This window comes from Bombina bombina, chromosome 1 (assembly GCF_027579735.1).
Source record: "Bombina bombina isolate aBomBom1 chromosome 1, aBomBom1.pri, whole genome shotgun sequence".
In the NCBI taxonomy this organism is placed as follows: domain Eukaryota; kingdom Metazoa; phylum Chordata; class Amphibia; order Anura; family Bombinatoridae; genus Bombina; species Bombina bombina.
This window is the reverse complement of record NC_069499.1, coordinates 1365576908-1365602068: the sequence shown is the minus strand read 5'-3', so window position 1 is coordinate 1365602068 and position 25161 is coordinate 1365576908. Positions and strand designations below refer to the sequence as shown.

Below are 25161 nucleotides of genomic sequence, written 5' to 3'. Positions count from 1 at the left end.
AGTAAATCCAATGTGATTAAAAAAAAAACAAGAAAAAACAAAATCTGGAAGCTTTCTAGCCTACCAGGATTGAGGAGACATTCAAATCAGGCTGATTTCTCTAGTATCTTTCAATTAATAACTATAGCTCTGACAATATCAAGCTTCTTGCTTAGTACAAGAATACAGACAGAATGGATGACCCTTTTCTGATGTAGCATCTAAAAAGAGAATTTTAAAATGTGGGGTGAATCACATGTGGCGTCGTCCACACATGCCAGTGTCGGCTATTTTTAGACCCATGTAGCGATCACATATATGGCGAGTATATTTTACCCGTCAGCCGCTTTTTTTACTCCCATAATTTAACATAGAACTGGCGTTGCAAGTCGGTATCACATATTCAGCGCAAGACTTACACGGAGAAAATTGAGAAATTTTACTCCATATTAACCTCGCCACACATAGGCAGGCGCAGCAAGCCTTGCTTTGAGTATATGAGCACCGTAACTCCCTGGAAGTCTGAAACACCTAACGCATGCACAATATCTACCTCTAAACCGCCAATCCCTCCACCGCAATAACTAATAAATGTATTAAACCCTAATCCGCCAACCCCCAAATCGCAAAGTATCTAATTACACTATTAAGCCCTAATCCGCCAACCCCCTACAACGCAATCTACCTATTAAAAATGTTAACCCCTAATCCGCCAACATCCCACAACACAATCTACTTAACCCCTAAACTGCCAACATCCCACAACGCAAAGTATTAATCTAATCACTAAGACCCCTAACCTAACACCCCCTTAATTAACCCCAATTAACTACAATTACATAAAATAAAAAGACTAACTTTAAAAAATAACAATTACTAAAAAAAAAATCCTATCTTTACATAAAAAAACTAAGTTTACATAAAAAACAACCTAAAATTAAATTAAAAAATCTAAGATTACAAAACATAAAAAATCTAAGATTATCCAAAATATTTATTTATTTTTAAAACCTAATCTAACACCCCTAAAAAAACAAAAGAGCCATCCCAAAATAAAACACCCTCTAATCTATAACAATGGAAAAAAGTGATAGTAGGTCTGGACTGATACCTAAGAGCTCGTGGCCAACTCTGAAAGGTATTATGTGATCTCTCATACACAGTTAAAAACAGAACAAGTTAAAGGTAGATGTAGAGTGGCGCTCTAAGCAGAGCTCAAAATCAACAGGATAAATATATAACTAAATATCATACAATAGCTAAAAGTGGGTATAATAGGTTCAAAATTCAATAATAGCTCAAATAGCAAGAAGATGCATATAGTTTAATACAAAAAATGATTCATAAATTCAATAAAATTTCATCTAATAGTACTCTAAAAATTACTATGCACTCTAAAACAAGAATAAATATATAATAATATCTATTAATTAATTCAAGATGTGGCCACATCAATAAAAGAAACTAACACACAAATTGATTTTCTAAAAAACACAAATGGATTTTCTAAAAAACAAACACACTGCTAGCTCAATAGCGTGTACTAAATCAGTATAACAATAACAATACCAATATATGCAATAATCACATACAATTGACTTGATATGATCGTATGAACGTATGAAAAGGAGCCAACAATCTTGAGTAGGTCAATATAAATACAAGGCTAGCAAGAGAATATGTCTTAGTAAGCTTTGGTGTTCAAGGTGTACAATCTTTTGAAAACGGTTAGTTTGTAACCTATTATATTACATAATACGAAGAGGTTTTTTCATCAATTTCCCATTAGTTAATGTAGGTTAACGGTTTCCAAAACACTGTGTTGGCCACATATACGGTTATGAACTGACCGGTCGGTCTGTGAACCACAGACTGAACTATATGTATCTTCTTGCTATTTGAGCTATTATTGAATTTTGAACCCATTATACCCACTTTTAGCTATTGTATGATATTTAGTTATAGATTTATCCTCTTGATTTTGAGCTCTGATTAGAGCGCCACTCTACATCTACCTTAAACTAATCTATAACACTAAACTACCAATCGCCCTTAAAAGGGCCTTTTGTTGGGCATTGCCCTGAAGAAATCAGCTCTTTTACATAAAAAAAAAAAATACAAATTAACTTCTAACAGTAAAACACCAAACCCCCCCAAATAAAAAAGAACCAACTCTAATAAAAAAAATCTAATCTGCCCATTGCCCCTAAAGGGGCATTTGTATAGGCATTGCACTTAAAAGGGCAATCAGCTCTTTTGCTGCCCATTAAAAAATAAAAAAGCCCTAATCTAAAAAAAAAAAAAACACACCCCAAAATAAAAAACTAACACTAACCCCAAAAACTGTGCTCACCATTCCTAAAGTCCAGACATCCATCTTCTTCCAGGCGGCGCAAAGTCTTCATCCAGGCAGCGAAGATCTTCTTCCAGGGCGGCACCATCTTCCATCTTCATCCGGGTGGCGCGGAGGTGGAGCAGGAACTGCAGCCGCGCAGACATCCGACGTGGAGGGTCCTCTTTATTCGATCGTCCTCCACACACTGAAGATTAAACGAAAGGTACCCGTTTTATATTGGGGTACCTTGCATTCCTATAGCTGTTCAAATCAGCCAATAGGATTTAAGCAGAGGATTTGTCATAGGAGTAAAACAAGGAAAAACAGGGGGAGGCTAAGGAGCAGTCCCTGGCAAACTCCTGCAGAAAAATTACTTTATACAGCCTTAACACCCCTTTCTTCGTATCTTAGCTTACAAAGGGGAACTAATGGGTTAAGAAACACCAACCAGAGAAGAAAACTGGAGCACCTCAATTCTTCACCTACTTCTGTAGAGGCAAAGATAAGACAGGAATACCAGAGAGGTGAGAGGGATTAAGTGCTCTTTGAGCTTTGGGAATCTTTGCCTCCTCCTAGTGGACAGGAGTTTTTACTATCTGTACTGTTTTATCACAGCCAGCAAACGTATAGCTGAGGTAGCTATTCAGAACGCTAAAATTCGATTTGCACACAAAAAACATAATTTATGTAAGAACTTACCTGATAAATTCATTTCTTTCATATTAGCAAGAGTCCATGAGCTAGTGACGTATGGGATATACATTCCTACCAGGAGGGGCAAAGTTTCCCAAACCTTAAAATGCCTATAAATACACCCCTCACCACACCCACAATTCAGTTTAACGAATAGCCAAGAAGGTGGGGTGATAAGAAAAAAGTGCGAAAGCATAAAAAATAAGGAATTGGAATAATTGTGCTTTATACAAAAAATCATAACCACCACAAAAAAAGGGCGGGGCCTCATGAGCTCTTGCTAATATGAAAGAAATGAATTTATCAGGTAAGTTCTTACATAAATTATGTTTTCTTTCATGTAATTAGCAAGAGTCCATGAGCTAGTGACGTATGGGATAATGACTACCCAAGAAGTGGATCTTTCCACACAAGAGTCACTAGAGATGGGAGGGATAAAATAAAGACAGCCATTCCTGCTGAAAATAATCCACACCCAAAATAAAGTTTAATGAAAAACATAAGCAGAAGATTCAAACTGAAACCGCTGCCTGAAGTACTTTTTTACCAAAAAACTGCTTCAGAAGAAGAAAAATACAACAAAATGGTAGAATTGGAAAAAGTATGCAAAGAGGACCAAGTTGCCGCTTTGCAAATCTGATCAACCGAAGCTTCATTCCTAAACGCCCAGGAAGTAGAAACTGACCTAGTAGAATGAGCTGTAAATCCTATGAGGCGGAGTCTTACCCGACTCAACATAGGCAAGATGAATTAAAGATTTCAACCAAGATGCCAAAGAAATGGCAGAAGTTTTCTGGCCTTTCTAAAACCGGAAAAGATAACAAATAAACTAGAAGTCTTTCGGAAAGACTTAGTAGCTTCAACATAATATTTCAAAGCTCTAATAACATCCAAAGAATGCAACGATTTCTCCTTAGAATTCTTAGGATTAAGACATAATGAAGGAACCACAATGTATCCTACTAATGTTGTTGGAATTCACAACTTAGGTAAAAATTCAAAAGAAGTTCGCAACACCGCCTTTATCCTGATGAAAAATCAGAAAAGGAGACTCACAAGAAAGAGCAGATAATTCAGAAACTCTTCTGCAGAAGAGATGGCCAAAAGAAAACAAAACTTTCCAAGAAAGTAATTTAATATCCAATGAATGCATAGGTTCAAATGGAGGAGCTTGAAGAGCCCCCAGAACCAAATTCAAACTCCAAGGAGGAGAAATTGACTTAATGACAGGCTTTATATGAACCAAAGCTTGTACAAAACAATGAATATTCAGGAAGAATAGCAATCTTTCTGTGAAAAAGAACAGAAAGAGCAGAGATTTGACCTTTCAAGGAACTTGCGGACAAACCCTTATCTAAACCATCCTGAAGAAACTGTAATATTCTCGGTATTCTAAAAGAATGCCAAGAAAAATGATGAGAAAGACACCAAGAAATATAAGTCTTCCAGACTCTATAATATATCTCTCTGGATACAGATTTACGAGCCTGTAACATAGTATTAATCACAGAGTCAGAGAAACCTCTTGACCAAGAATCAAGCGTTCAATCTCCATACCTTTAAATTTAAGGATTTCAGATCCTGATGGAAAAAAGGACCTTGAGACAAAAGGTCTGGTCTTAACGGAAGAGTCCACGGTTGGCAAGAGGCCATCCGGACAAGATCCGCATACCAAAACCTGTGAGGCCATGCCGGAGCTACCAGCAGAACAAATGAGCATTCCTTCAGAATCTTGGAGATTACTCTTGGAAGAAGAACTAGAGGCGGAAAGATATAGGCAGGATGATACTTCCAAGGAAGTGATAATGCATCCACTGCCTCCGCCTGAGGATCCCGGGATCTGGACAGATACCTGGGAAGTTTCTTGTTTAGATGAGAAGCCATCAGATCTATTCTGAAGTTCCCACATTTGAACAATCTGAAGAAATACCTCTGGGTGAAGAGACCATTCGCCCGGATGCAACGTTTGGCGACTGATATAATCCGCTTTCCAATTGTCCATACCTGGGATATGAACCGCAGAGATTAGACAGGAGCTGGATTCCGCCCAAACCAAAATTCGAGATACTTCTTTCATAGCCAGAGGACTGTGAGTCCCTCCTTGATGATTGATGTATGCCACAGTTGTGACATTGTCTATCTGAAAACAAATGAACAACTCTCTCTTCAGAAAAGGCCAAGACTGAAGAGCTCTGAAAATTGCACGGAGTTCCAAAATATTGATCGGAAATCTCACCTCCTGAGATTCCCAAACCCCTTGTGCCGTCAGATACCCCCACACAGCTCCCCAACCTGTAAGACTTGCATCTGTTGAGATTATAGTCCAGGTCGGAAGAACAAAGAAGCCCCCTGACTAAACGATGGTGATCTGTCCACCATGTCAGAGAGTGTTGTAAAATCGGTTTTAAAGATATTAATTGAGATATCTTTGAGTAATCCCTGCACCCATTGGTTCAGCATACAGAGCTGAAGAGGTCGCATGTGAAAACGAGCAAAGGAGATCGCATCTGATGCGGCAGTCCTAAGACCCAACATTTCCATGCATAAGGCTACCAAAGGGAATGATTGTGACTGAAGGTTTTGACAAGCTGATTATCAATGTTTAAACTTCTCTTGTCTGACAAGGACAGAGTCATAGACACTGAATGTATCTAGAAACCTAAAAAGGTTACCCCTGTCTGAGGAATCAATGACTGAATGGTAAATTGATCCTCCAACCATGAACTTGAAGAAACAACACAAGGTCGATTCGTATGAGATTCTTCGAAAATGAGAAGACTGAGCAAGTACCAAGATATCGTCCAAATAAGGAAAATACCAAAACCCTATTCTCTGATTACAGAAAGAAGGGCACCGAGAACCTTTGAAAAAAATTCTTGGAACTGAGGCTAGGCCAAACGGTAGAGCCACAAAACTGGTAATGCTTGTCTAAAAAGAGAATCTCAGACACTAAAAGTGATCTGGATGAATCGGAATATGCAGATACACATCCTGTAAATCTATTGTAGACATATAATGCCCTTGCTAAACAAAAGGCAGGATAGTCCTACAGTAACCATCTTGAATGTTGGTATCCTAACATAAACGATTCAATAATGATAGATCCGGAACTGGTCTGAAGGAATTGACCTTCTTTGGTACAATGAAGAGATAAAATAAAACCCAGCCCCTGTTCCAGAACTGGAACTGGCATAAATACTCCAGCCAACTCTAGATCTGAAACACATTTCAGAAATGCTGAGCCTTTGCTGTGTTAACTGGGACACGGAAAAGAAAAGAATCTCTTAGCAGGAGGCCTTAACTTGAGCCAATTCTGTACCTTTCTGAAACAATGTTTCTGAAACCAGAGATTAAGAACGGAATTGATGCCAAATTTCTTTGAAGAAAACGTAATCTGCCCCATACCAGCTGAGCTGGAATAAGGGCCGCACCTTCAAAGGTACTTAGGAGCTGGCTATAGGTTTCATAAGGCTTGGATATATTCCAAACTGGAAATAGTTTCCAAACTGATACCGCTCCTGAGGATGAAGGATCAGGCTTTTGTTCCTTGTGAGGAAAGGAACGAAAATGATTATTACCCTGGAAAGAAAGGGAAAGCAAAGTTGACTTAGAAGACATGTCAGCATTCCAAGTTTAATCCATAAAGCTTTTCTAGCTAAAATAGCTAGAGACATATACCTGACATCAACTCTAATGATATCAAAAGATGGTATCACCAATAAATTATTAGCATGTTATAGAATAATAATAATGCTATAAAATTATGATCTGTTACTTGTTGCGCTAAAGCTTCTAACCAAAAAGTTGAAGCTGCAGCAACATCCGCTAAAAATATAGCAGGTCTAAGAAGATTACCTGAACATAAGTAAGCTATTTCTTAGAAAGGATTCAATTTCCTATCTAAAGGATCCTTAAAAATGAGTACTATCTGCCGTAGGAATAGTAGTACATTAGCAGGAGTAGAGACAGCCCCATAACCTTAGGGATTATTGTCCCAAAAAACTCTACTCTGTCAAATGGCACAGGATATAATTGCTTAAACGTTTAGAAGAGTAAATAATTACCCAAATTATCCATTCCCTTGGAAAATACTTCAGAAATAGCATCAGGGAGAAGAAAACACTTCTGGAATAACTACAGGAGATTTAAAAACCTTATTTAAACGTTTACATTTAGTATCAAGAGGACCAGAATCCTCTATTTCTAATGCAAATAACACTTCTTTAAGTAAAGAACGAATAAATTCCATTTGAACAAATACAAAGATTTATCAGCATCAACCTCTGAGACAGAAACCTCTGAACCAGAAGACCATTATCAGTATCAGAATGATGATGTTCATTAAAAATTCATCTGAAAAGAGAGAAGTTTTAAAAGACTTTTTATGTTTACTAGAAGGAGAAATAACAGACATAGCCTTCTTTATGGATTTAAAAAATAAAATCTCTTATGTTATCAGGAACACTCTGAAATTAGATGTTGACGGAACAGCAACAGGTAACGTAACTTTACTAAAGGAAATTGTATCTGCATTAATAAGTTTGACATGACATGCAATACAAATAACAGCTGGAGAATCAGATACCAAAAGTTTATAGCAGATACACTTAGCTTGGTAGCTCCAGCACTGTGCAGTGATTTTCCTGAAGTATCTTCTGACTCAGTTGCAACGTGGAACATCTTGCAATATGTAAAAGAAAAAAACAACATATAAAGCAAAATTGATCAAATTCCTTAAATGACAGTTTCAGGAATGGGGAAAAAATGCCAAAGAACAAGCTTCTAGCAACCAGAAGCAATAAAAAATGAGACTTAAATAATGTGGAGACAAAAGTGACGCCCATATTTTTTCGCGCCAAATAAGACGCCCACATTATTTGGCGCCTAAATGCTTTTTGGCGCCAAAAATGACCGCCACATCCGGAACGCCGACATTTTTGGCGCAAAATAACGTCAAAAAATGACGCAACTTCCGGCGACACGTATGACGCCGGAAACGGAAATAGAATTTTTTGCGCAAAAAAGTCCGCACCAAGAATGACGCAATAAAAAGAAGCATTTTCAGCCTCCGCGAGCCTAACAGCCCACAGGGAAAAAGTCAAATTTTAAGGTAAGAAAAATGTTAAATTAAATGCATTATCCCAAATATGAAACTGACTGTCTGAAAAAATAAGGAAAGTTGAACATTCTGAGTCAAGGCAAATAAATGTTTGAATACATATATTTAGAACTTTATAAACAAAGTGCCCAACCATAGCTAGGAGTGTCACAGAAAATAAGAACTTACTTACCCCAGGACACTCATCTACATATAGCAGATAGCCAAACCAGTACTGAAACGAGAATCAGCAGAGGTAATGGTATATATAAGAGTATATCGTCGATCTGAAAAGGGAGGTAAGAGATGAATCTCTACGACCGATAACAGAGAACCTATGAAATAGACCCCTTAGAAGGAGATCACTGCATTCAAATAGGCAATACCTCCTCACATCCCTCTGACATTCACTGCACGCTGAGAGGAAAACCGGGCTCCAACTTGCTGCGGAGCGCATATCAACGTAGAATCTAGCACAAACTTACTTCACCACCTCCATCGGAGGCAAAGTTTGTAAAACTGAATTGTGGGTGTGGTGAGGGGTGTATTTATAGGCATTTTAAGGTTTGGGAAACTTTGCCCCTCCTGGTAGGAATGTATATCCCATACGTCACTAGCTCATGGACTCTTGCTAATTACATGAAAGAAATTGAATAATTGTGCAATTGGCAAACAATGCATATTTGTCTATTTATAGGTCTGTGTACTTGTACATTTTATCACAAGTAAATAAAGTTTGGATCCTTGTTTCTGGCTCAGCATCATGGTGCTAGTAGCGTTTTTCTAGTCAGCTCAGCTGTGACGTAAGGGACGATGATGGGGCGTGGTCTGTCGATGCCGAAAGTGGTTCGGATGTGGCTGATCACCTGGTTTGCAGCGCACGTTGTCTAGGATTCATCAGCAGCCTCAGGCTGGGATATGGCGTGTAGGGTGTTGAGCTTGCCTCGCAGGAGAGAAGAAGAGGGGTTTAGGAACAGACCAGCTGGGGGATGCCAAGAGTGAGCGTGATAAAGCACTTTACAAATACGTGCTACTAATGATACAGCTGATAGAATGTGCAGCTTGAGAGCAGGGAGGTCATCAATATAAATGGGAGAGTGATGGCTAGGCAGGGAAAGAAGTCTGTTGGAGAGGTGAAGCTACTGAAACACATAAGGCCAGCAAGGATTATGGCTTAAAAGGGAGAGTATGTAAGTTAGTTAAAGTATACTTATGTGTTCTAAGATCATAGGGCAGCATCCATAAGGAATAAGATATTGCTGCTAACTAACAAGAGAAGCTAAAAACCCTTTTTTACAATCTGTGGCCCATGCTGTTGATGTAAGACTGCACATCTGAGGGTTTGAAACTTAGTATTTGTACCTCTTATTAATTGTACATCAGTCTTGAACTGAGTCATGCACACAGTGACCCAAACATCCTGGAGCAATGTAATAACTTTACTGAAAAATTAGGAATATTTTTGGATAGGAGATTGGCAGCACTTCACTATTATGGCTTTGGACCAACACACAAACATACATAACCCAAGCATACACACCACATCCACCCACACATACTCACCACATACACCCACCCACACATACTCACCACATACACCCACCCACACATACTCACCACATACACCCACCCACATATTCACCACATACACCCACCCACATATTCACCACATACACCCACCCACATATTCACCACATACACCCACCCACATATTCACCACATACACCCACCCACATACACACACACATGCTCACCACATACACCCATCACATACACACACAAACACCACATACACACTCACCACATACACACTCACCACATACACCCACCCACATACACACACACACACCATATATACCCACAACATACACACACATACTCACCACATACACCCACCCACATACTCTCCACATACCACCCACACATATACTCACTATATACACCCACCCACATATACTCACTATATACACCCACCCACATACTCACCACATACACCCACACATATACTCACCACATACACCCATACATATACTCACCACATACACCCATACATATACTCACCCACATACACACACACACTCACCACATACACATACATCCATAGTCACCACATACACCCACCCACAAACTCACACACACACACCACATACACCCACACACTCACCACATACACCCACCCACATACTCTCCACATGCACCCACCCACACACATACTCACCACATACTCATCACATACCACCCACACACATACTCACCACATACACACACATACTCATCACATACACTCACCACATATACACACCACATACACCCACCCACACTCACCACATACACCCACACACATACTCACCACATACACCCACCCACATACTCACCACATACCACCCACACATATACTCACCACACATACACACACAAACTCACCACATACTCACCACATACACACACACTCACCACATACACACACACCCACCCACATACTCACCACATACACACACATACTCACCACATACACCCACCCACATACTCACCACATACACACTCACCACATACCACCCACACACATACTCACCATATACACCCACCCACATACTCACCACATACACACACATACTCACCACATACACCCATACACATACTCACCACATACACCCATACACATACTCACCACATACACCCATACATATACTCCCCACATACACACACTCACCACATACACCCACACACATATTCACCACATACACCCACCCACATACTCACACACACACACTCACCACATACACACACACCCACATACTCTACACATGCACCCACCCACATACTCTCCACATACACCCACCCACATACATACTCATCACATACCACCCACACACATACTCACCACATACACCTATACTCACCACATACACCCATACATACACACACACTCACCACATACACCCACCCACATACTCACACACACTCACTACACACCCACACTCGCCACATACACCCACATACTCACCATATACACCCACCCACATACTCACCACATACACCCACCCACATACTCACCACATACTCACCACATACACCCACCCACATACTCACCACATACACCCACCCACATACTCACCACATACACCCACCCACCCACATACTCACCACATACACACACATACTCACCACATACACACACCCACATACTCACCATACACACACACACTCACCACATACACACACATACTCACCACATACACCCATACTCACCACATACACCCATACACCCACCCACATACTCTCCACATGCACCCATACACACTCACCACATACACACACCTACTCACCACATACACCCACCCACATACTCACACACACACTCACCACATACAGTCACCATATATACCCACCACATACACACACATACTCACCACATACACACACATACACACACTCACCACATACACCCATACACATACACACACATACACCCACCCACATACTTTCCACATACCACCCACACATATACTCACTATATACACCCACCCACATACTCACCACATACCACCCACACATATACTCACCACATACACCCATACATATACTCACACACACACATACTCACCACACACATACTCACCACATACACCCACTCACATACTCACACACACACACACACACACTCATCACATGCACCCACCCACATACTCATCACATACCACCCACACATATACCCACCCATATACTCACCACATACACCCACCCACATACACACTCACTCACCACATACCACCCACACACATACTCACCATATACACCCACATACTCACCACATACACACACATACTCATCACATACCATCCACACATATACTCACCACATACACCCATACTCACACACACACTTACCACATACACACTCACCACATACACACACATACTCACCACATACACCCACCCACATACTCTCCACATGCACCCACCCACATACTCACCACATACACACCACATACACACACTCTCACCACATACACATACATACTCACCACATACACCCACACCCACCCATATACTCACACACCACATACACCCACACCACATACACCCACACCACATACACCCACACCACATACACCCACACACACCACATACACCCACACACTCACCACATACACCCACACACTCACCACATACACCCACCCACATACTCTCCACATGCACCCACACTCACTCACCACATACACTCACCACATACACCCATACACATACACCCATACACATACTCACCACATACACCCATACATATACTCCCCACATATACACCCACACACATACACCCACATATTCACCACATACACCCACCCACATACTCATCACATACACCCACACTCACCACATACACACACATACTCACACACCCATATACTCTCCACATACACACTCACTCACCATACAGGGAGTGCAGAATTATTAGGCAAGTTGTATTTTTGAGGATTAATTTTATTATTGAACAGCAACCATGTTCTCAATGAACCCAAAAAACTCATTAATATCAAAGCTGAATAGTTTTGGAAGTAGTTTTCAGTTTGTTTTTAGTTATAGCTATTTTAGGGGGATATCTGTGTGTTGCAGGTGACTATTACTGTGCATAATTATTAGGCAACTTAACAAAAAACAAATATATACCCATTTCAATTATTTATTTTTACCAGTGAAACCAATATAACATCTCAACATTCACAAATATACATTTCTGACATTCAAAAACAAAAACAAATCAGTGACCAATATAGCCACCTTTCTTTGCAAGGACACTCAAAAGCCTGCCATCCATGGATTCTGTCAGTGTTTTGATCTGTTCACCATCAACATTGCGTGCAGCAGCAACCACAGCCTCCCAGACACTGTTCAGAGAGGTGTACTGTTTTCCCTCCTTGTAAATCTCACATTTGATGATGGACCACAGGTTCTCAATGGGGTTCAGATCAGGTGAACAAGGAGGCCATGTCATTAGATTTTCTTCTTTTATACCCTTTCTTGCCAGCCACGCTGTGGAGTACTTGGACGCGTGTGATGGAGCATTGTCCTGCATGAAAATCATGTTTTTCTTGAAGGATGCAGACTTCTTCCTGTACCACTGCTTGAAGAAGGTGTCTTCCAGAAACTGGCAGTAGGACGGGAGTTGAGCTTGACTCCATCCTCAACCCGAAAAGGCCCCACCAAGCTCATCTGTGATGATACCAGCCCAAACCAGTACTCCACCTCCACCTTGCTGGCATCTGAGTCGGACTAGAGCTCTCTGCCCTTTAACCAATCCAGCCACGGGCCCATCCATCTGGCCCATCAAGACTCACTCTCATTTCATCAGTCCATAAAACCTTAGAAAAATCAGTCTTGAGATATTTCTTGGCCCAGTCTTGACGTTTCAGCTTGTGTGTCTTGTTCAGTGGTGGTCGTCTTTCAGCCTTTCTTACCTTGGCCATGTCTCTGAGTATTGCACACCTTGTGCTTTTGGGCACTCCAGTGATGTTGCAGCTCTGAAATATGGCCAAACTGGTGGCAAGTGGCATCTTGGCAGCTGCACGCTTGACTTTTCTCAGTTCATGGGCAGTTATTTTGCGCCTTGGTTTTTCCACACGCTTCTTGCGACCCTGTTGACTATTTTGAATGAAACGCTTGATTGTTCGATGATCACGCTTCAGAAGCTTTGCAATTTTAAGAGTGCTGCATCCCTCTGCAAGATATCTCACTATTTTTTACTTTTCTGAGCCTGTCAAGTCCTTCTTTTGACCCATTTTGCCAAAGGAAAGGAAGTTGCCCTAATAATTATGCACACCTGATATAATTACAGAGATGCACATCACCTAATATGCTTAATTGGTAGTAGGGCTTTCGAGCCTATACAGCTTGGAGTAAGACAACATGCATAAAGAGGATGATGTGGTCAAAATACTAATTTGCCTAATAATTCTCCACTCCCTGTATACACCCACCCACATACTCACCACATACACACACATACTCGTCACATACCACCCACACACATACTCTCCACATGCACCCACCCCCACATACACACATACTCACCACATACTCACCATATACACCCACCCACATACTCACCATATACACCCACCCACCCACATACTCACCACATACACCCACCCACATACTCACCACATACACCCACCCACATACTCACCACATACACCCACCCACATACTCACCACATACACCCACCCACATACTCACCACATACACACTCACCATATACACACACACTCACCACACACACACATACTCACCACATACACTCACACACTCACCACATACACTCACCCACATACTCACCATACACACACACACACACTCAACACATACACCCATACTCACCACATACACCCATACATACACCCACACCTACTCACCACATACACCCACCCACACCTACTCACCACATACACCCACCCACATACTCTCCACATGCACCCATACATACTCACCACATACACCCACACACACTCACCACACACCCACACTCACCACATACACCCACCCACATACTCTCCACATGCACCCACCCACATACTTACACTATACTCACCACATACACCCACACACACTCACCACATACACACACTCACCACATACACACACACACCACATACACACCACATACACACCACATACACCACACTCACCACATACACACACTCACCACATACACACACTCACCACATACACACACACACACACTCACCACATACACACACACACACACACACACTCACCACATACACACACACACTCCACCACATACACACACTCACCACATACACACACTCACCACATACACACACTCACCACATACACACACTCACCACATACACACACTCACCACATACACACACTCACTCACCACATACACACACTCACTCACCACATACACACACACACTCACCACATACATACACACACTCACCACATACATACACACTCACTCACTCACCACATACACACACTCACTCACCACATACACACACTCACTCACCACATACATACACACACTCACTCACCACATACACACACTCACTCACCACATACACACACCACATACTCTAAGACATAAATATGAATACACACAGTCTGACATCACAAGAATCTGTACAGTTTAATCCATTTTTTATTGAGAAATGTATGTTTAACAGTTATTTTTTTTAAAATTCGCAGTAGCAATATTTCATGGTCAAAATCTCGATATTCATTTTTTTTCCATATCGCATATATATTTGTGTGTGTGTCGATATACTATCCTGTCTGCTCCTGGAGGATTACAATGTATGGGTGACTGTAAACAATAGGGGTTACTCTCAGAGAAGGCTACAATTCATAAATCCACTGAGAAAACACCTAAAATGATAATCTTTTTGTAGGGACTACTTAAATTATCACAGGCAGGGGCTTCAACAATGCTGAGGGGGGGTGACAGGATCTCTCTCACTCCATTATGCTTATTATTGCAAAACATTCATTGGTCAGATTTAAACAAGCCCACCCCTGTTTAGCACTCATCCAGGGGTTGTTCAGAAAAAGGACAGGTGAGTTTACATGCTTTTGTCAAAAAAAAAGGTGCTAAAGCCATGTGGGTTTAGCTCAGGGCAAAATGTATTACAGGGACATAAAACCCAAATTTGTCTTTTCGTGTCTCAGAGCATGTGTTTTTTGAAACCACTTTCCAATTGAATTACTTACCCAATTTGTTTTGTTCTCTTGATATCCGTAGTTGATTGGGGGCTGCCCATATATGCCTCATATTATTGACTCACCCAATGCATTCAGCTTGCTCCAGTAGTGTATTTCTGCTTCTTCAACAAAGGATACCCAGAGAAAGGCGCAAATATGATACGAGAAGTAAATTGGAAAGTTGCTCAAAATTGTAAGGTCTATCTGAATCATGAAAGAAAAAAAATTGGGTTTCATGTCCATTTAAGCTGCATTTGCAGCTTTTGAGAATTTGTGGAGCAGGCTGGCTGCAGTCACAAATGTAAGCATCTGAAACTGCTTCTTTTGCCTCTACGCTACCAAAAAACAAAATGTATGCTTACCTGATAAATGCATTTCTTTACGGATATGGTGAGTCCATGACGTCATCAATTACTGTTGGGAATATCACTTCTGGCCAGCAGGCGGCAAAGAGCACCACCAGCAAAGCTGTTAAGTATCACTCCCCTTCCCACAAACCCCAGTCATTTGACCGAAGAAAAATGGAAAAAAGGAATAACACAAAGTGTAGAGGTACCTGAGGTTTAGTAAAAAAAACAGAATTTATGTTTACCTGATAAATTTCTTTCTCCTACGGTGTATCCGGTCCACGGCTTCATCCTTACTTGTGGGATATTCTCAATCCCTACAGGAAGTGGCAAAGAGAGCACACAGCAGAGCTGTCCATATAACTCCCCTCAGGCTCCGCCCCCCCCCCCAGTCATTCGACCCGACGGTTAGGAGAAAAAGGAGAACCATAGGGAGCAGTGATGACTGTAGTTTACAAAAAATAAATGTAAACCTGACCAAAATGCCAGGGCGGGCCGTGGACCGGATACACCGTAGGAGAAAGAAATTTATCAGGTAAACATAAATTCTGTTTTCCTCTACATTGGTGTATCCGGTCCACGGCTTCATCCTTACTTGTGGGAACCAATACCAAAGCTTTAGGACACGGATGAAGGGAGGGAACAAGTCAGGTATCCTAAACGGAAGGCACCACTGCTTGTAAAACCTTTCTCCCAAAAATAGCCTCCGAAGAAGCAAAAGTATTGAATTTGTAAAATTTGGCAAATGTATGCAGTGAAGACCAAGTCGCTGCCTTACAGATCTGTTCAACAGAAGCCTCATTCTTGAAAAGCCCATGTGGAAGCCACAGCTCTAGTAGAGTGAGCTGTAATTCGTTCAGGGGGCTGCCTTCCAGCAGTCTCATAAGCCAACCGGATGATGCTTTTCAGCCAGAAGGACAGAGAGGTCGCCTTTTGACCTCTCCTCTTGCAGAATAGACGACAAACAAGGACGATGTTTGTCTGAAGTCTTTAGTTGCTTTTAGATAGAACTTTAAAGCACGTACCACATCCAGATTGTGCAACAGACGTTCCTTGTTAGAAACTGGGTTAGGACACAGAGAAGGAACAGCTATTTCCCGGTTAATATTCTTATTGGAAACCACTTTTGAAGAAAACCAGGTTGGTACTAAAACGACCTTATCTGTATGGAACACCAGGTAAGGGTGAATTACACTGCAAAGCAGACAATTCAGAAACTCTTCTAGAAGAAGAAATAGCTACCAAAAACAAAACTTTCCAAGATAGTAACTTGATATCTATGGAAGGTAGAGGTTCAAACGGAACCCCTTGAAGAACTGAAAGAAACTAAATTTAGACTCCATGGAGGAGCCACAGGGTCTATAGACAGGGCTTGATTCTGACCTAAAGCCTTACAAAACGCCTGAACATCTGGCATTGCTGCAGACGCTTGTGTAACAAAACAGACAGAGCAGATATCTGTCCTTTAAGGAACTAGCTGACAAACCTTTATCCAATCCTTCTTGGATGAAAAGATAGAATCCTTGGAATCCTAATCTTACTCCATGAGTAACCCTTGGATTCGCACCAACAAGATATTTTCCGCCATATCTTAAGGAAATTTTCCTGGTGACAGGCTTTCTAGCCTGGATCAGGGTATCTATAACTGATTCCTGAAAACCCACGCTTAGCTAGAATCAAGCGTTCAATCTCCAAGCAGTCAGTTGCAGAGAAACTAGGTTTGGATGTTCGAATGGACCTTGAATTAGAAGGACCTGCCTCAAAGGTAGCTTCCATGGTGGAACCGATGACATATTCACCAGGTCTGCATACCAAGTCCTGCGTGGCCACGCAGGAGCTATCAGAATTACCGAAGCCCTTCTCCTGTTTGATCCTGGCTACTAGCCGGGGGAGGAAGAGGGAAACGGTGGAAACACATAAGCTAGATTGAACGACCAAGGCGCCACTAATGCATCTACCAAGTGTCGCCTTGGGATCCCTGGATCTGGACCCGTATCGAGGAACCTTTGAGTTCTGACGAGACGCCATCAGATCCAGATCTGGAATGCCCCATAGTTGAGTTAACTTGGCAAAAACCTCCGGGTGGAGTTCCCACTCCCCCGGATGGAAAGTCTGACGACTCAGATAATCCGCTCTCCAGTTGTCCACTCCTGGGATGTGAATTGCTGATAGGATGGCAGGAGTGATCCTCCGCCCATTTGATGATCTTGGATACCTCTCCTCATCGCCAGGAACTCTTTGTTCCCCCCTGATGATTGATGTACGCTACAGTCGTCATGTTGTCCGACTGAATCTTATGAATTTGGCCTCCGCTAGTTGAGGCCATGCCTGGAGCGCATTGAATATCGCTCTCAGTTCCAAAATGTTTATCGGGAGAAGAGACTCTTTCCCGAGACCATAGACCTGAGCTTCAGGGAATCCCAGACCGCGCCCCAGCCTAAGAGACTGGCGTCGGTCGTGACAATGACCCACTCTGGTCTGCGGAAACTCATTCCCTGAGACAGGTGATCTTGAGTCAACCACCAGCGGAGTGAGTCTCTGGTTTTCTGGTCTACTTGAATCTGGGGAGACAAGTCTGCATAGTCCCCATTCCACTGATTGAGCATGCACAGTTGTAATGGTCTTAGATGAATTCGAGCAAAAGGAACTATGTCCATTGCTGCAACCATCAATCCTACTACTTCCATGCACTGAGCTATGGAGGCTGAAGAATAGAGTGAAGAACTTGACAAGCGTTTAGAAGCTTTGACTTTCTGACCTCTGTCAGGAAGATCTTCATTTCTAAAGAATCTATTATTGTTCCCAAAAAGGGAACCCTTGTGACGGGGACAGGGAACTCTTTTCTACGTTCACCTTCCACCCGTGAGATCTGAGAAAGGCTAGAACAATGTCTGTATGAGCCTTTGCTTGTGAAAGGACGACGCTTGTATTAGAATGTCGTCTAGTAAGGTGCTACTGCAATGCCCCTTGGCCTTAGCACCGCTAGAAGGGACCCTAGCACCTTTGTGAAAATTCTGGGAGCAGTGGCCTAATCCGAAGGGAAGAGCCACGAACTGGTAATGCTTTGTCCAGAAAGGCGAACCTCAGGAACTGATGGTGATCTTTGTAGATAGGAATATGCAGGTACGCATCCTTTAAGTCCACGGTAGTCATATATTGACCCTCCTGGATCATTGGTAAAATTGTCCGAATGGTTTTCCATTTTGAATGATGGAACTCTGAGGAATTTTGTTTAGGATCTTTAAGTCCAGAATTGGCCTGAAAGTTCCTTCCTTTTTGGGAACTACAAACAGGTTTGAGTAAAATCCCAGTCCTTGTTCTGCTGTTGGACTGGGGTGTATCACTCCCATTTTTAAAAGGTCTTCTACACAATGTAAGAATGCCTGTCTCTTTATCTGGTCTGAAGATAAGCGAGACATGTGGAACCTTCCCCTTGGAGGAAGTTCCTTGAACTCTAGAAGATACCCCTGAGAGACTATTTCTAGTGCCCAGGGGATCCGGAACATCTCTTGCCCAGGCCTGAGCAAAGAGAGAGAAGTCTGCCCCCTACTAGATCCGGTCCCGGATCGGGGGCTACCCCTTCATGCTGTCTTGGTAGCAGCAGCAGGCTTCTTGGCCTGTTTACCCTTGTTCCAGCCTTGCAATGGTTTCCATGCTGGTTTGGGCCTGGGGAGCAGTTACCCTCTTGCCTAGTGGCTGCAGAGGTAGAAGCCGGTCCGTTCCTGAAATTGCAAAAGGAACGAAAATTAGACTTATTCTTAGCCTTTGAAAGGCCTATTCTGTGGGGAGGGCATGGCCCTTTCCCCCAGTGATGTCTGAAATAATTTCTTTCAACTCTGGCCCGAAATAGGGTCTTACCCTTGAAAGGGAATATTAAGCAATTTTGTCTTGGACGACACATCCGCCGACCACGATTTTAGCCAAAGCGCTCTACGCGCCACTATTGCGAAACCAGAATTTTTCGCCGCTAATTTAGCTAACTGAAAAGCGGGCATCTGTAATGAAAGAATTAGCCAACTTCAGGGCATGAATTCTATCCATAACTTCATTGTAAGAAGTCTCCTTCTGGAGCGAGTTTTTCTAATTCCTCAAACCAAAAAGCAGCTGCAGTGGTTACAGGAATAATGCAAGAAATTGGTTGAAGAAGAAAACCTTGTTGAACAAAAATTTTCTTAAGTAAACCTTCTAATTTTTTATCCATAGGATCTTTGAAAGCGCAACTGTCTTCTATTGTATAGTCGTGCGCTTAGCTAGCGTTGAAACTGCCCCCCTCTACCTTAGGGACCGTCTGCCACGCGTTCCTTCTAGGGTCAACGTTTGGGAACATTTTCTTAAATATAGGAGGGGGAACAAAAGGTACACCTGGCTTCTCCACTCCTTAGTCACGATATCCGCCACCCTCTTAGGTATCGGAAACGCATCAGTGTGTACTGGGACCTCTAAGAATTTGTCCATTTTACACAATTTTTCTGGGATCACCAAAGGATCACAATCAAGTGTAGCTAGGACCTCCTTAAGTAGGGCGCGGAGGTGTTCTAGCTTAAATTTAAATGCTATGGTATCAGGCTCTGCCTGCTGAGAAACTTTTCCTGTGTCAGAAATTTCTCCCTCAGACAGGCCCTCCCTCACCGCCAAGTCAGATTGATGTGAGGGCACTACAGATAAAACATAATTTATGCTTACCTGATAAATTCCTTTCTTCTGTTGTGTGATCAGTCCACGGGTCATCATTACTTCTGGGATATAACTCCTCCCCAACAGGAAATGCAAGAGGATTCACCCAGCAGAGCTGCATATAGCTCCTCCCCTCTACGTCAGTCCCACGTCATACGACCAAGAATCAACGAGAAAGGAGTAACCAAGGGTGAAGTGGTGACTGGAGTATAATTTAAAAGATATTTACCTGCCTTAAAACAGGGCGGGCCGTGGACTGATCACACAACAGAAGAAAGGAATTTATCAGGTAAGCATAAATTATGTTTTCTTCTGTTATGTGTGATCAGTCCACGGGTCATCATTACTTCTGGGATACCAATACCAAAGCAAAAGTACACGGATGACGGGAGGGATAGGCAGGCTCATTATACAGAAGGAACCACTGCCTGAAGAACCTTTCTCCCAAAAATAGCCTCCGAAGAAGCAAAAGTGTCAAATTTGTAAAATTTGGAAAAAGTATGAAGCGAAGACCAAGTTGCAGCCTTGCAAATCTGTTCAACAGAGGCCTCATTCTTAAAGGCCCAAGTGGAAGCCACAGCTCTAGTGGAGTGAGCTGTAATTCTTTCAGGAGGCTGCTGTCCAGCAGTCTCATAGGCTAAACGTATTATGCTACGAAGCCAAAAAGAGAGAGAGGTAGCAGAAGCTTTTTGACCTCTCCTCTGTCCAGAATAAACGACAAACAGGGAAGAAGTTTGGCGAAAATCTTTAGTTGCCTGCAAGTAGAACTTGAGGGCACGAACTACATCCAAATTGTGTAGAAGACGTTCCTTCTTTGAAGAAGGATTTGGACACAAGGATGGAACAACAATCTCTTGATTGATATTCCTGTTAGTGACTACCTTAGGTAAGAACCCAGGTTTAGTACGCAGAACTACCTTGTCTGAGTGAAAAATCAGATAAGGAGAATCACAATGTAAGGCTGATAACTCAGAGACTCTTCGAGCCGAGGAAATAGCCATTAAAAAACAGAACTTTCCAAGATAACAACTTTATATCAATGGAATGAAGGGGTTCAAACGGAACACCCTGTAAAACGTTAAGAACTAAGTTTAAACTCCATGGCGGAGCAACAGCTTTAAACACAGGCTTGATCCTAGCTAAAGCCTGACAAAAGGACTGGACGTCTGGATTTTCTGACAGACGCCTGTGTAACAAGATGGACAGAGCTGAAATCTGTCCCTTTAATGAACTAGCTGATAAACCCTTTTCTAAACCTTCTTGTAGAAAAGACAATATCCTAGCGATCCTAACCTTACTCCAGGAGTAACCTTTGGATTCGCACCAGTATAGGTATTTACGCCATATTTTATGGTAAATCCTTCTGGTAACAGGCTTCCTAGCCTGTATCAGGGTATCAATAACCGACTCAGAAAAACCACGTTTTGATAAAATCAAGCGTTCAATTTCCAAGCAGTCAGCTTCAGAGAAGTTAGATTTTGATGTTTGAATGGACCCTGTATCAGAAGGTCCTGTCTTAGAGGTAGAGACCAAGGCGGACAGGATGACATGTCCACTAGATCTGCAAACCAAGTCCTGCGTGGCCATGCAGGCGCTATTAGAATCACTGATGCTCTCTCCTGTTTGATTTTGGCAATCAATCGAGGAAGCAGCGGGAAGGGTGGAAACACATAAGCCATCCCGAAGTTCCAAGGTGCTGTCAAAGCATCTATCAGAACCGCTCCCGGATCCCTGGATCTGGACCCGTAGTGAGGAAGTTTGGCGTTCTGGCGAGACGCCATGAGATCTATCTCTGGTTTGCCCCAACGTCGAAGTATTTGGGCAAAGACCTCCGGATGAAGTTCCCACTCCCCCGGATGAAAAGTCTGGCGACTCAAGAAATCCGCCTCCCAGTTCTCCACTCCCGGGATGTGGATTGCTGACAGGTGGCAAGAGTGAGACTCTGCCCAGCGAATTATCTTTGATACTTCCATCATTGCTAGGGAGCTTCTTGTCCCTCCCTGATGGTTGATGTAAGCTACAGTCGTGATGTTGTCCGACTGAAACCTGATGAACCCCCCGAGTTGTTAATTGGGGCCAAGCCAGAAGGGCATTGAGAACTGCTCTCAATTCCAGAATGTTTATTGGAAGGAGACTCTCCTCCTGATTCCATAGTCCCTGAGCCTTCAGAGAATTCCAGACAGCGCCCCAACCTAGTAGGCTGGCGTCTGTTGTTACAATTGTCCAGTCTGGCCTGCTGAATGGCATCCCCCTGGACAGGTGTGGCCGATAAAGCCACCATAGAAGAGAATTTCTGGTCTCTTGATTCAGATTCAGAGTAGGGGACAAATCTGAGTAATCCCCATTCCACTGACTTAGCATGCACAATTGCAGCGGTCTGAGGTGTAGGCGTGCAAAAGGTACTATGTCCATTGCCTGCTACCATTAAGCCGATCACCTCCATGCATTGAGCTACTGACGGGTGTTGAATGGAATGAAGGACACGGCATGCATTTTGAAGCTTTGTTAACCTGTCTTCTGTCAGGTAAATCTTCATTTCTACAGAATCTATAAGAGTCCCCAAGAATGGAACTCTTGTGAGAGGAAAAAGAGAACTCTTCTTTTCGTTCACTTCCATCCATGCGACCTTAGAAATGCCAGAACTAACTCTGTATGAGACTTGGCAGTTTGAAAGCTTGAAGCTTGTATTAGAATGTCGTCTAGGTACGGAGCTACCGAAATCCCTCGCGGTCTTAGTACCGCCAGAAGGGCACCCAGAACCTTTGTGAAGATTCTTGGAGCCGTAGCCAATCCGAATGGAAGAGCTACAAACTGGTAGTGCCTGTCTAAGAAGGCAAACCTTAGATACCGGTGATGATCTTTGTGAATCGGTATGTGAAGGTAAGCATCTTTTAAATCCACTGTGGTCATGTACTGACCCTTTTGGATCATGGGTAAGATTGTCCGAATAGTTTCCATTTTGAACGATGGAACTCTTAGGAATTTGTTTAGAAATCTTTAAATCTAAGATTGGCCTGAAAGTTCCCTCTTTTTTGGGAACCACAAACAGGTTTGAGTAGAACCCTTGTCCTTGTTCCGCCGCGGAACCGGATGGATCACTCCCATTAATAACAGATCTTGTACACAGCGTAGAAACGCTTCTTTCTTTATCTGGTTTGTTGACAACCTTGACAGATGAAATCTCCCTCTTGGGGGAGATAATTTGAAGTCTAGAAGGTATCCCTGAGATATGATCTCTAGCGCCCAGGATCCTGAACATCTCTTGCCCAGGCCTGGGCGAAGAGAGAAAGTCTGCCCCCCACTAGATCCGATCCCGGATCGGGGGCTCTCGGTTCATGCTGTCTTTGGGGCAGCAGCAGGTTTCCTGGCCTGCTTGCTCTTGTTCCAGGACTGGTTAGGCTTCCAGCCTTGCCTGTAACGAGCCACAGCTCCCTCCTGTTTTGGTGCAGTGGAGGTTGATGCTGCTCCTGTTTTGAAATTCCGAAAGGGACGAAAATTAGACTGTCTAGCCTTAGCTTTGGCTTTGTCTTGAGGTAGGGCGTGGCCCTTACCTCCTGTAATGTCAGCGATAATTTCTTTCAAACCGGGCCCAATAAAGACTGCCCCTTGAAAGGTATATTAAGTAATTTGGACTTAGAAGTAACATCAGCTGACCAGGATGTTAGCACAGCGCCCTACGTCGCCTGTATGGCGAATCTCGAGTTCTTAGCCGTAAGTGTGGTTAAAGGTCTACCGGCCTCCGAAATGAATGAATTAGCTAGTTTAAGGACTCTAAGCCTGTCCGTAATGTCGTCTAGCGTAGATGACTAAGGGTTCTGCTCCAGAGACTCAATCCAAAATGCATGCGCAGCCGTATCGGCGCGATACATGCAAGGGGTTGCAATATAAAACCTTGTGAACAAACAGTTTCGTATGGTAACCCTCTATTTTTTATCCATTGGATCTGAAAAGGCACAGCCTACCTCCACCGGGATAGTGGTACGCTTAGGGCTAAAGTAGAACTGCTCCCTCCACCTTAGGGGACCGTTTGCCATAAGTCCGAGTGGTGGCGTCTATTGGAAACATCTTTCTAAATAATTGAGGGGGTGAGACGGCACACCGGGTCTAGCCCACTCCTTAGTAACAATTTCAGTTAGTCTCTTAGGTATAGAGAAAAACGGTCAGACTCGCCGGTACCGCAAAGTATTTATCCAACCTACACAGTTTCTCTGGTATTGCAACGGTGTTACAATCATGAGAGCTGCTAAGACCGCCCTAGTAATACACGGAGGTTCTCCAATTTAAATTTAAAATTTGAAATATCTGAATCCAATC

General features: G+C 42.7%; 1 protein-coding gene across 2 annotated transcripts in view; it reads right to left on the bottom strand.

The window, feature by feature from the left end:
• Window positions 1–25161, bottom strand: part of CGN (cingulin) — a 380943-nt gene that overhangs the window by 259463 nt on the left and 96319 nt on the right. The gene's annotated exons all lie outside the window — the stretch shown is intronic.